The 13314-nt window shown below is 34.9% G+C and overlaps 1 long non-coding RNA gene across 1 annotated transcript; it reads right to left on the bottom strand.

Annotated features, from left to right (window-relative positions):
• Positions 1-11998: 11998 nt before the first annotated feature.
• On the bottom strand, positions 11999-12902 carry LOC131015965 (uncharacterized). The gene is made up of 3 exons (XR_009098805.1): positions 12703-12902; positions 12308-12402; positions 11999-12136 (listed from the first exon to the last, which is right to left on the bottom strand). It is a non-coding gene; the product is annotated as an uncharacterized LOC131015965 (long non-coding RNA).
• Between the last annotated feature and the right edge of the window lie 412 nt (positions 12903-13314).

Here is a 13314-nt window from a genome sequence, read left to right as displayed (position 1 = left end):
TACCTCTTCTCGTAAGTGAAGATTGATTGAGGAATAGCATCAAAAATATCGAGAGATCGGGCGTAGAAAATGTTTGAGCAGCGTATCAAAGAGCATTCAGAGGTTTTTCACCAAAGACATTATGAATTCTGATGGGAATAAATGTCGTTCAATTAAATGTAGATTTAATTACATTTAATTAAGAATATATATATATATATATATATATTTATATATATCATCCTATAAATTAGTCAACTTTCCAAATATAGATCAACTTTCCAAAAATAAATTGAGTAAAAGGGCGGGAAATTTTTTTGAATGGATGGACCAGCTTTTATATATGTATAGATTCAATACGTATTATTCATTTTTTATTATTCAGCTATCTATTAGTATATAATAAGTTACATATTGAAGACACAGCATTCATCATCAATCCTAGGTAGCATCTTCTCAATTCACAATTTTTTGCTATCTTGAATCTTTTATCCCACATTGAAAACATATTAAACTTTAGCAATTTATTACTTAAATAAAAGGTCATCATCATTCCTACATTAGACATTCGTTATTTCCATATTAATATTATATTAAACTTTATAATGGAAAAACATGAATCTATATAAAAGCGGAGTTTTTCCCTCCTTTTTTTTCTCTCTTCTTCCACCAATTTTTTCTCTTCTCTTTTTTAATTTTTGTTTTCTAAATATCGTTATATTTGATTAATGAAAAAAAATTCAATATACATCTTAAACTTAAGTTCGTGAAAAGATCTTGAATATGATATAAAAATCATCAAAAATAAATTTAAAATAAATAAATTATGAAGTTTTTTTTTAAAAATATGTTATTTTCTCTCTCCATTACTTTTTACAACTTTTTTTTTCTATGCTTGTATATGAAATATTTATTTATTTATTATAATATATTTTGCATTTATTTACCTTTTGATCATGTTTAATATTTATATTTATTTATTTAAATATATTAATTGATTTGGATGTCCGTCGTGCATCGCACGAATGAAGGTTGTTGGGAACTTATTGAAATATCATGTCCTTAGTTTTGATGATACCAAAACTCTTTGTTCTTCCTGTTTTAGACTATAACTTTTTCGAACTCAAGTGTTAGAGTTCATGTCCTTAGTTAGATTGAAGAATGAAGACTGAAGACTGAAGACCACGACTGGGAAAGAGTACAAAAGACAAGTCAAAATTCATCAGTTTTGACTGTATGAGAGCTTCACTGAATCATCAGTGATGATTAAGGCTTTTATGCAGAGCAAATGGAATTAGCGACTGATATTCCTGACAAGTATCAGTTAACATTCTTCATCGGACTGATACTCTGAAGATGGCATTAAATGTTCATGCAGCCGCATTAAATGCATGATATTGAAGATCGTCCTTTCTTTACAGAGAGTTCTTATTTGATGCAACATGCCCTAGAGGCACTGTTGAGAACTTAATGAAATATCCTAGCCCTTGTTTTGATGATACCAAAATCCTTAGGTTTTCTTTGTAATAGACTAGAACCTTTCGAACTCAAGTGTTGGAGTTCACCTTCTAGTTTGTTTAGTGTTCTGAAGACTGGATGAATGAATAATGAAGAACGAAGAACTAAAGACTGAAGACTGAAGAATTCAACTGATGTTCACGATTAAAGGTAGAGTCAAATACTAATATTTGACTAAACGAGTTTCTCAACTGAAGAATCAGTTATGACTGATTCATTAATGCAGGCCACGTGGATTCAGCGGACTGATACTAAAGTCAAGTATCAGTTAACATTTTTCCTCGGACTGATACTCCATAAGCTTAAAGGAAGCCACGCACTCTAAGTACAGCCGCATTAAATGCAGAGATTTTAAGTATCGTCCTTTCTCTGCAGAGCATTCCTTTTTGGTGATTGCCTTTTCAGAGGCGCCTTACCTCCTGTACCTGAGTAGCCATTTCTCACCAAATAAGGAACCTCGAAGATTGAAGCCCCAGCCAAATTCGAATTACTCTCCAACGAATGAATTCTTGAAGACCATCTCCGCCAACGGATCTATTCAAGATCTCTCCTATAAATAGAGCTCGATGATCACTTCAATCTTCACCGATTCAAATACACAAGATTAAACGCTGTCGAAATCATAACTCAGCCAATCAAAGCCTTCTAAAGTTTGAATCGAAGAAGAGAATCCTAAAGTCAAAATCAGTCCATTGCTGATTACATACATTCTCTTAGAACCTTAGGCAAATACTTGTTTATCCAAATCCTAAGTTACCGATTACAGAGAGTCTGTTCTCTGTGATCTAGTTGGTAGTTTTCGAACCTCATTTCAACTGACCCAAAAGTGAGTTTGAGCCGAGAGGAGTTCAAACCAATGTTCTGACTCCAACAGATCTTAGCTAGCGCTAGCAAAGGCATTGTGGTGTCTTAGCGTGCTAAGAGTGTTTGAGAAATCCAACCCAGTGTGCTGGTACTGAAAATTTGATTTTCAGTTGTAAGGTTTGTTGTGCACCTGTAAGCACAAGCCCAGAGTGTTTGTTAGTGTGATCAACTGACCGTGGACGTAGGAATTGGATTCCGAACCACGTAAAAATCTCTTTGTCGTTTATCGCTTTCAGTCTTTACTTTCTTATATGCGCACAAACTCTTAGTTAACTGAAACTGATTAATTGCAAAGTGAAACTAAGACCTTGACAACGTATTAATCATAAAGGCTATTTCAAAAGAAAAGTTTTTCGCTGCCAGTGTTATTAGTCTAACTGATCAATCTTCGGATAGTCAGTAAGATTCATAACACTCCTCTGTTTTACAACAAGACTGAAGCCTCACGCATATCAGTTAAAGCTTTGCGCTTAACTAATATCTCGTTACTGAAGAGAGATTAAGTATCAGTCTTCAACCTTTGTAACTAAAGTTTTCTTTAACTCTTTCATCAGTCAAAAAGTTGTGCTTGTTGTTTTGAAAAATAGCCTATAAGTGTATTCCCCCTCCTCCCCATACACCTATTCTGACCTTTCGGGACCTAACAATTGGTATCAGAGCAGGTTGTTCGCAAGAACAATTTGCTTTGACCCGGTTCTACTGAACTAGATCATTTTCGAAAAGAAGGTCTTAAAACTTTTTCATTTTCCTTGTGCTACGTGCGTTCTTTATCTGTTATATCTCTTTTCTGTGTTCAATGGAAACTAATTACAACACAGCCTCATCACTCATGACGTTCAGTATTGAAAGATATGTTATATGGAAGTTTCAACTGGAAAGTTTCCTCACAGCTCAACACTGTCGGATGTGGGAAGTCATCACCAAACGACCAATCGTCATCACATAAGTGGTCAAGAAGATACCACTGGACACCACACGAGACCCATATGATGAAATCCAGATCAAACTGAAGGCCAACTTTACCACCGACGAAAGAAAGTAAGATGAGCTGAATAATCTTGCCAGGAGTATCATCTCTGGAATTGTCCCAGACAAAGATGTCACCAAGATCATCAAGTGCAAGACAGGAAATGAGATGTGGGATATTCTTGAAAGAATGTGCATCGGATCAGAGGAAATAAAAGAGAATAAGCTATCTATAGCTTGTCAAAAGTTCGACACATTCCTGATGCTAAAAAACGAATTAGTCGAAGAGATGGAGTACATATTTAACCAAATATTGAACGAGGTTCAATCCATCTCTAAGGACAAGTATACCCAACGAGGTTCAATCTAAAGATTCTACGAGCACTTCCGCGAGGCGAATGACAAATTTATTCAGTTGCTCATCAGAACAAACTCGGATTCATGTCCTGAAAAGAAAAGTAGTGAACCAACTGAAGTGTTGGTATGGGGACCAGGAAAGGACGAAGATGCTGAAGAACTTCAGTATCAAAAGATCACTCCAACTGAAGCTGCCCTAGAAGGCATCCGTCAAGAAGGAACTCCTCCCACTGAAGAAAATGCTGAACCAAAGTCAACAGAAAGATCGCGAACAATTCTGACTAAAGAACCTCCACCATCTCCAGAAGAAATCAAGAAGTACAGAAGATGGTTTGAGCTGCACTCAAAAGACAACATTATTGGAGAAGCTTCAGCAGGAGTCGAAACTCGAAGATCAATGTGCAACCTCGTCTACGACATCAATCAAAATTGCATTAACGAAGATGAGATCTTCAGCTGTTTACTAAAATAGAAATGATGACAAGATTAACGGAGACTTGTATTTACTATGAAAAGTATCAAGATTTACACAACACACAATAAACAGTTGAAAACCCTCTGTCTAACTAGCTCTCTCTCTTCTTGCCTTAGTTTTTTTTCCTCTCTTGATCTGTACAACACACATTTCACGTAGATACACAGGAATAAAGTGAAAGTAAAGAACTGTATATCCAGGAGCAATAATCTGTTGCATGCAACTCCTTCATGCACTCAACAAACTGTTGGATAAAGCAGATAACAAACTTCTGTATGCAAAACTAATTAATTACATACGAGTCCTTGCACCTCTTCATATCTGTGTAGACACACTCTCACAAATCTCCACCTTGTATACAGAAATATGCAATACAAATCCTAGCCAGATTCCCTTCCAAAAGCATGCCCCATTACAAAGCTTCCCACTTGATGACTTTAGTTAGAAATCAAGTTTACTAACTCTTGACAATACCTAAAGTACTTCTCCCTAGGTAATGCCTTGGTTAGCATATCAGCCGCATTGTCAGCAGTAGATACCTTTGTCAACTTAACAATCATCTTGCTTACAATATCTTTAATGAAATGCAGCCTCACATCTATATGTTTGGATCTTTCATGGAAAACTTGATGCTTTGCTAAGTGCAAAGCACTCTGATTATCACAGTAAACATGAATTGCACCCAGCTTGACTCCAAACTCCTCAATGATTCCCTTCAACCAGATAGTTTCCTTAATTGCCTCAGTTAAATCCATATACTCTGCTTCGATTGTAGATAATGCAACCACAGATTGAAGGTTAGATTTCCAGCTGATAGCGGGATCAAATAGCCCAAATATGTAACATGTCTAGGACTTTCTTGTGTCTAGATTAGCAGCAAAATCTAAGTCAACAAAACCTGCTAAACAATCATTTTCATTTGATTCAGATTTCCTGAACATAATACCTACTCATGCATTTCCCTTCAAGTACCTTAGTAGCCATTTTAATGCACTACAATGTGACTTCCCAGGATCAGCCATATATTTGTTGATTACACTAATTGCATGGGCAAGATCTGGTCTAGTACAGACCATAGTTGTTAGGTCCAGAGGGTCTCGAATAGGTGTATGGGGGGGGGGGAAATACACCTATGGGCTATTTTTCAAATCCTCAATCAAAGGGATCTCAGTCAGAGATCAAAACAAAACTTTGCATGCAAATACAAACTCCTGTTTTACTGAAAACAGTTTTGACCAAACAGGGTTAACGACTGATACTGAAAGCTCTTCAGTAAAGAGTTATCAGTTAAGTTGTTGGAACTTAACTGATGCACGTAAGGGCTTCAGTCGTGTTTGCTAAGACAGAGATGATAACATTCTTCCTGACTATCAAAAGATAGATCAGTCAGACTGATATCATACGCAGTGGAAATTAAACTTAGTTTCGCAATAGCCTTGGTGGAGCACGTTGTTGGTTGTTAGGTTACTCTTTGCAGTTAATCAGTGTTTAGTTTATCAATAGAAATAACACAAGTAAGAATGTAAAACTGAAAGCTGTAAACAACACAGAGACTTTTATGTGGTTCGGAAAAACCCTTTCCTACATCCACGGTCTGTTGATCAGACCAACAATCCACTCCGCAAGTGCTTAACAGGTGCACTGCAAACCAAACCTGTGCTTGTCGGGTGCACACAACCGTACCACTGAAGAAAACCCTTCTTCAGGACCCACGCTTCACTCGCGTCAGATTTCTCTGCTCAACACAACCCGTGCTAAGACTTCTCACTCAGAGTCAGAGTACCTTCCTGAACTCCGAATCACTCAAACACTCTTTTGGGAGGGAGGTTTGAACGAGTGCCAACTTTACTACAAAGAACAAGTTCTTTGAAGCAAGTTTGACCTTTGGCTTCTGGGTAAACAGAGGTTTGCCTAAGGTCTAAGAGAATATGTGTAATCAGCAGTGACTGATTTTGGCTTTGGAATTCTCTTCTTCGATTCAAGCTTTGGGGAGATTAAGCTTTAGGCTGAGTAGCAATTTCGGCAAAACTTCAGCTTATGTCGTTGAATCGGTGAAGGTTGAAGTGATCCTCGAGCGTTATTTGTAGGAGAACTCTTGAATAGATCCGTTGGCGTAGAACGTCATCAAGATTTCTTCCGTTGGAGAGCAATTCGAATTTGGGCTGAGGCTTCAATCTTCGAGGTTCCTTGTCTGGGTGGAAACGGCTCTCTTGATGGACAGGAGATGTGACGTCTCTGAAAAGTAACCACCAGATAGGAATGACCTCTGCAGAGATAAAGATATCCTGAGATCTCTGCATTTAATGCGGCTGTACTTTGTGAGTATGTGGCTTCCTCTGAACGTTGGAAGATCAGTCATAGGAGGAATATTCAACTGATACTTGACTTTAGTATCAGTCCATTGCGCGCATTAAGTAATCAGTCTTCAACTGATTCTTCAACTGATACTTCAGTTGGTATCTGCAGTCTTCAGTCCTTCGTTCTTCAGTCTTCAGTCTTCAGTCTTCGACACCGCAAACTAAACTAGAACCGAACTCTAACACTTGAGTTCAAAGCAATTCTAGTCTATTACAATTAAGTCCTATGAATTTTGGTATCATCAAAACAAGGGTTAGGATATTCCACAAGGTTCCCAACAATAGTATACATGACACTACCCACTATGCTTGTATAAGGTATCCTTTGCATTTCCTTTTTTTCTTCATCTGTAGTAGGCCTTTGACTTGATGACAGTTTGAAATGAGCTACCAAATGTATTGTGACCGACCTTATTTCATTCATGTGATATCTCTTGAGAACCTTCAGTTAGGGCTGGCAATTTTAGACACGACACGAAAATACGACATGAAACCGCACGAAATTAATGGGTTAGTAACACGCACGATAAGGTTTGGATCCTTATCGGGTCGACCTGATAATTTCGGGTCGGGTTCGGGTTGGGTTCGGGTCGGGTTCAGGTAACCTGATAGTAATATTATTATTTTTATTAAATATTTATTTTAATTTTTTAATTTTTTATTTCTAATTTTTTATCTTCACTTCAGTTTAGGGTTTCAATATCTTCCATTCTTCCAACTTCCGCCGCACACCAAAGTTTATCTTCACTTTAGTTTAGTTTAGGGTTTCAATATCTTCCATTTTTAACTATTGTTTCTTTTATTCTACTTTTATGCCTCATTCTAAATTTCTCCTATGTCGATTGGATATGTTGAGCATATGTGACGAATCTTGTATTATTATTATTATTATTATTATTATTATTATTATTATTATTATTATTATTATTATTATTATTATTATTATTATTATTATTATTATTATTATTATCAAATCAAATTCGTGTTGTTATCATATCGTAATCGAATCGTGTCGTTATTGTGTCGTGTCAACCCGATTCAAATCGTGTTGTTATCAGGTCATTATCAGATCGTGTCGCTATCGTGTCATGTCAACCCGGTTCAAATCGTGTTGATATCGGGTTCGGGTTTGGGTGTATCAGGTCGGGTTCGGGTTGGGTTCGAGCATTCCCTTATCAGGTCGGGTTCGGGTCCCGAACGGTTCGGTTTTCCGATTCGGTTCCCGGTTCCGGTTTTTTTGGCCACCTCCAATTGGCCTTATCAGGTCGGGTCGATATCAGGTCGACCCGTTAATGACCCGACCCGCACGATTTGTCAGCCCTACTTTCAGTATATAATCCTTTTGGTTTAGCCACAAACAACCCTTCTTCCTATCACTGAAAATATTCATCCCAAGAATCCTCCTTACACACCCTAGATCTTTCATTTCAAACTTCATCTTCAACTCTTGCTTTATCCTCTCAATTTTAGCAAGATCCTTCCCTGCTACAAGCATATCATCTACATAAAGTATAAGATATGTGTAATTGACTAATTCCCATTCTTATCATTTCTCAAATAGACACAACTATCAAATTGAGACCTTATAAATTTGAGTTCCATCATATATTCATCGAATTTCAAGTACCACTGTCTAGAAGCCTGTTTTAAACTATAAAGGGATCTCTTCAGCAGACACACTTTTCCTTAATTTTCTAGTAGAATAAAACCTTCGGGTTGTGTCATGTATATTGTTTTTTCTAAATCCCCATGAAGAAAAGCTGTCTTGACATCCAGTTGATGCAGCTCAAGGTTGTATTGATTCACCAATGCCAATAAAATCCTTATAGAGTTATGCTTCACTACAGGGCTAAAAACTTCATTAAAATCCACACCCTCTTGCTGTGTGAAACCCCTAGCCACTAGTCTAGCCTTGTATCTCACATACTCTTTGTCAGATATTTCAATTTTTCTCTTAAAAATTCCATTTACAATTGACCAACTTACGTGATTTAGGCCTTTTGACTAGAATCCAAGTTCCATTCTTCATAAGTGAGTCAATCTCTTACTTCATAGCTGCTATCCATTGATCCATTTCCTTTCCATTTATTGCCTCTGAGTAGCTACTAGGCTCCTGATACTCTACTTCTTCTGCTATGTTTAAAGCATAAGCAAGGAAATCAGCATCATTGTATCTGGTGGGAGGTTGAATTGTTCTCCATGATCTATCTCTTGCAAGCATGTAGTCTGCCAGCTCTGACCCTTGATTCTGATGTATATCATCTTCATCAGATGCTATCTCTCCACCCTCTTATGTATTGCTCCTCACTGGCTGCACCTCAAACAAGGTAGTCTCTGGATCACCAATATATGTGGAAGCCTTGCTTTGCTTAGCCAAAATAAATGGCATTTCTTCCTCTTTAAACACAACATCTCTTGATATGATGAGCTTCTTCATTCCAGGTTCTGTACACCATATCTTGAGTGCTCTAGCTTCCAACTTATCTTGTTTGATGTGAGAATAAGCTCTGCATCCAAATGTTGGAACTTAATAAAAATATCATAATCTTAGTTTTGATGATACCAAAATCCTTAGGTTTTTCTTGTAATACACTAGAACTGTTTGAACTCAAGTGTTAGAGTTCTTTTTCTAGTTTAGATAATGTTCTGAAGACTGAAGACTGAAGACCGGAGGACTGAAGATGCCGACTGATGTAGTGAATTAAGGCAGAGTCAAATACTGATATTTGACTGATCAGTCCAAGAATCAGTTATGACTGATCACTTAATGCAGGCTACGTGGATTCAGGGGACTGATACTAAAGTCAAGTATCAGTTAACATTCTTCCTCGGACTGAACCTCCAAAGTTTAAAGGAAGCCACGCACTCCCAGAGTACAGCCGCATTAAATGCAGAGATTTCAAGGATCTTCATTTCTCTGCAGAGCCTTCCTTTTAGGTGATTACCTTTTTCAGAAACGTCGTATCTCCTATACCAAGTAGCCGTTCTCACCAAATAAGGAACCTCGAAGATTGAAGCCTCAGCAAAGTTCAAATCTATCTCCAACGGATGAATTCTTGAAGACCTTCACCGCCAACGGATCTATTCAAGACCTCTCCTATAAATAGAGCTCGAGGATCACTTCAATCTTCACTGATTCAAATACACAAGCTGAAACGCTGCCGAATTCATCACTCAACAAATCAAAGCCATTCCAAAGTTTAAATCGAAGAAGAGAATCACAAAGCCAAAATATCAGTCTTTACTGATTACACACATTCTCTTAGAACTTAGGCAAATATTATATATCCAAAGCCTAGGTATAACTGATTACAGAGAGCCTGCTCTTTGTAATCTAGTTGGCAAGTTTTCGAACCTCCTTTCAACTGATCGAATCGAGAGTTTGAGCCGAGAGGAGTTCAGACCAGTGTTCTGACTCTGAGAGATCTTAGTCTTTGCGGAAAGGCCTAGTTTTGTCTTAGTGAAGTTAAGAGTGAGAAATCCAACCTAGTGTGTTGGTACCAAAGATTGGATCTTTGGTTGTCTAGGTTTGTTGTGCACCCGTAAGCACAAGCCTAGTGAAGTTTGTCAGTGTGATCAACTAACTGTGGATGCAGAAATTGGATTCCGAACCACGTAAAAATCCCTTTGTTGTTTATCGCTTTCAATATTTACTTTCTTATCTGTGCACAAGCCTTTCGTTAACTAAAACTGATTAACTGCAAAGTGAAACATAAATCTTGACAACGTGATTAATCACTAAAGCTATTTCAAAGAAAAGTTTTTCGCTGCCAGTGTTATTAGTCTAACTGATAAATCTTCGGACCCCCGACCTATTGGTTGGAGGAGAACCGTCTTACCAACAGACTGTGTTTCATCATCTAATTTATTCAAAATTAAGAAGATAAATATTATATATATATATATATATATAAATTCATACAATATAATATATTGCAAAATATACATATAATATATACGCTTTTGAGAAATTAATGAATCTTTATATGGAATGTAATAATTAATTAATTAATATATAATGAAGAATATATATATATAGGGAATGGATCAATAAAGAATGACATATGTATAGAGAATAAAGAATACATCAAAGGCGTTAATTTTGTTGAATCTAACGGTGGAGATAAATCACAATTTAATTTCCTGCAATATTTAAAAAGGTTATAACTGTAATCTCAGGTTATCTTGTAACCGATAATACCTTTATTACTTATGGCAAGATTTGATGAATCTCTATAATTTAGTCAATGTCTTGTGGACTCTGCCGATAATATCTTTATTTATAGCAAATTAGCAATTAATGTGTATCTTATATGTGTATAAATAGCTATAATAGATTTATTAATTTGTTACTAATATTTCAATTAATGATTTGTTTTAATATGTAAATAAATATTTTTTATTCATCCAATTTTTTTATTTGTTCAAATAATTTTAATCTGTAATCACAAATTAATATTATCTCAATAAATAATAGAATCTTCACCTAATTTATATTTTTATTAATCTATTAATAATTAATTATGCAGAATTTAAGTCTTAATCACTTAAATAAAATTAGTAATTCATGTAGCATTTTATTTTTTTCATTAGTACGTTTGTACCATTTTAACTTTTTCATTAGTACTAGTATTCCTCCCCTGCGATGCACGGGGAATATTATATGCATTAAAAATTTAGTATTTTATTAATAAATATAAATATTTTTAAATTTATTACTTTTAGTCATTAATAATGAACTGTGAAAAATTTAAAATATACATGCACTTCATATATTATATTTGAATATTGTTCACAATGTACCTAAATAAGAATTAATTTTTTGCGAATAAGGATATTAATTTGCTGAATAACTTTCTTTGCGCGATAAACAATTATTATAGTGTATTTGAATACTGTTCACAATGTACCTAAATAAGAATTATATTTTTACGAATAAGAATATTAATTTGCCGAATAACTTTCTTTGTGCGATAAACAATAATTATATTGTATTTGAATAGAACCCAAAATATACCTAAATAAAAATTATATTTTTACGAATAAGGATATTAATTTACTGAATAAAGTAATGTTATTCATGAATAAAGTAATATTATTCATGAATATACCTAATTAAAAATTATATTTTTACGAATAAGGATATTAATTTGCTGAATAACTTTCTCTTTAAGATAAACAATAATTATGTTGTACTTGAATATTGTAAAAACGCACCAAATAAGAATTATATTTTTGCGAATAAGGATATTAATTTGTTGAATAACTACTCATAAATTGTGAATAAAAAAAATATTTTGTTGAATAAAGTAGGATTGTTCATAAATATATCGTATTCGAATATTGTTCAATGCGTACCGAATAAAAATCATATTCATGTGAATAAGAAAAATAGTTTACTGAATAATTTATATGATACTCATAAATTGTGAATAAGACAATATTTTATTGAATAAAGTAATATTATTCATGAATATAATAACTTTGGGTGGAGGGTCCTTTGGATCAGCCCGAAACACATCACCCTCTAACCACCACTTCTGGACCTGTGGTTCGATTTTCAATAGACGGTTCCTCCTAGCAAAGCTTGCTGTTGTTTCTTCCTTCATATCCTTTCCAGCTAGCACACAAAAATTGTAAATCAAGAGCTGTAAAGAGAAGGCCACTCCAAGATACATGAACAAATTTTAAAAAAATAAAATGCAAAACCCAGATGCATCACAACTCAATAAAAATTATAATTTACAAGCAATAACAATAAAAATTAAGAAAATGGGTGGAATATTCTTACTCTTGTTCCTGATGACGCATCAAGTGGGATCACCCCTGTTGATATCTAGCTCAAGCCTCACTGACTCCTCTGATGGCCACTTCACCCATCAAATTCTACATAAACATTTAAAGTTATGAACAAAACATGAAACATTTCGAATATACACTCATACCATCTAAATCCTTTTCTTTCCCGTTTTCAGAAGCCATATGCTACAATTTGTCTACAACAATATAGCATTCATAAATCATAATCGACGGAACATACAAAAATCAACCAATTCGATTAAAAATCCCTAAACCCCAAAAATCCCTAATCAATGATTGAATCTTGAAAATCCTAAACCTTATTCGATTAAAAATTCCTAAAACCCAAAAAAATTTCAATTAAAATTCAGAAACACAACGCCTCACCTGTTCAGATTCAGCAAACGCGGCGACTTCAAGCAAAAAACCTCTATTCCAAATCGCCGAACAGAAACTACGAAAAAAAAAAAAAAAATCATTGAACAATCGAAAATAAAGGAGATTTCATATTCGAAAATCTGTAAATGGGAAGGAAGTAAATCTCGTCGAACAATCTGAAAACCCTACAGATTGTAGGTTCATTCGAAGAAAAGAGGTGAGAGTAAATGGGGGAGTAATTTTCGTCTGTTCTGTTTTTAACTAATGGATAGTTACTTTAAAGCCCTTTTTCAATTAAAAATAATATTCCGAATTTTGGTTTAGGAATTTAAAATCTCTAAAATCATTTAATTTCAACCGTATGATTAAGGGTTTTAATGGTAAGGATTAATTCCTTATTCTTTATACTAAGGGGATTCTTTGTAGATCCCCACCCTAGCTATATATATATATATATATATATATATATGGTGAATTATTGTAGATGCATGAGAATTGAAGAATTTTGAAATGAAGCAATTCTCATACCACATAGGATAAGTGGTTTTGCTATTATAAAGAAGATGACATTTTTACATTTGTTTCCATCTATCACAAATTGAATAACCTAAATAAAAGGCT

The sequence above is a fragment of the Salvia miltiorrhiza genome, chromosome 3 (genome assembly GCF_028751815.1).
Source record: "Salvia miltiorrhiza cultivar Shanhuang (shh) chromosome 3, IMPLAD_Smil_shh, whole genome shotgun sequence".
NCBI classification, from domain to species: domain Eukaryota; kingdom Viridiplantae; phylum Streptophyta; class Magnoliopsida; order Lamiales; family Lamiaceae; genus Salvia; species Salvia miltiorrhiza.
The sequence above is the reverse complement of the archived record's forward strand: the minus strand, read 5'-3'. Positions and strand labels throughout refer to the sequence as shown.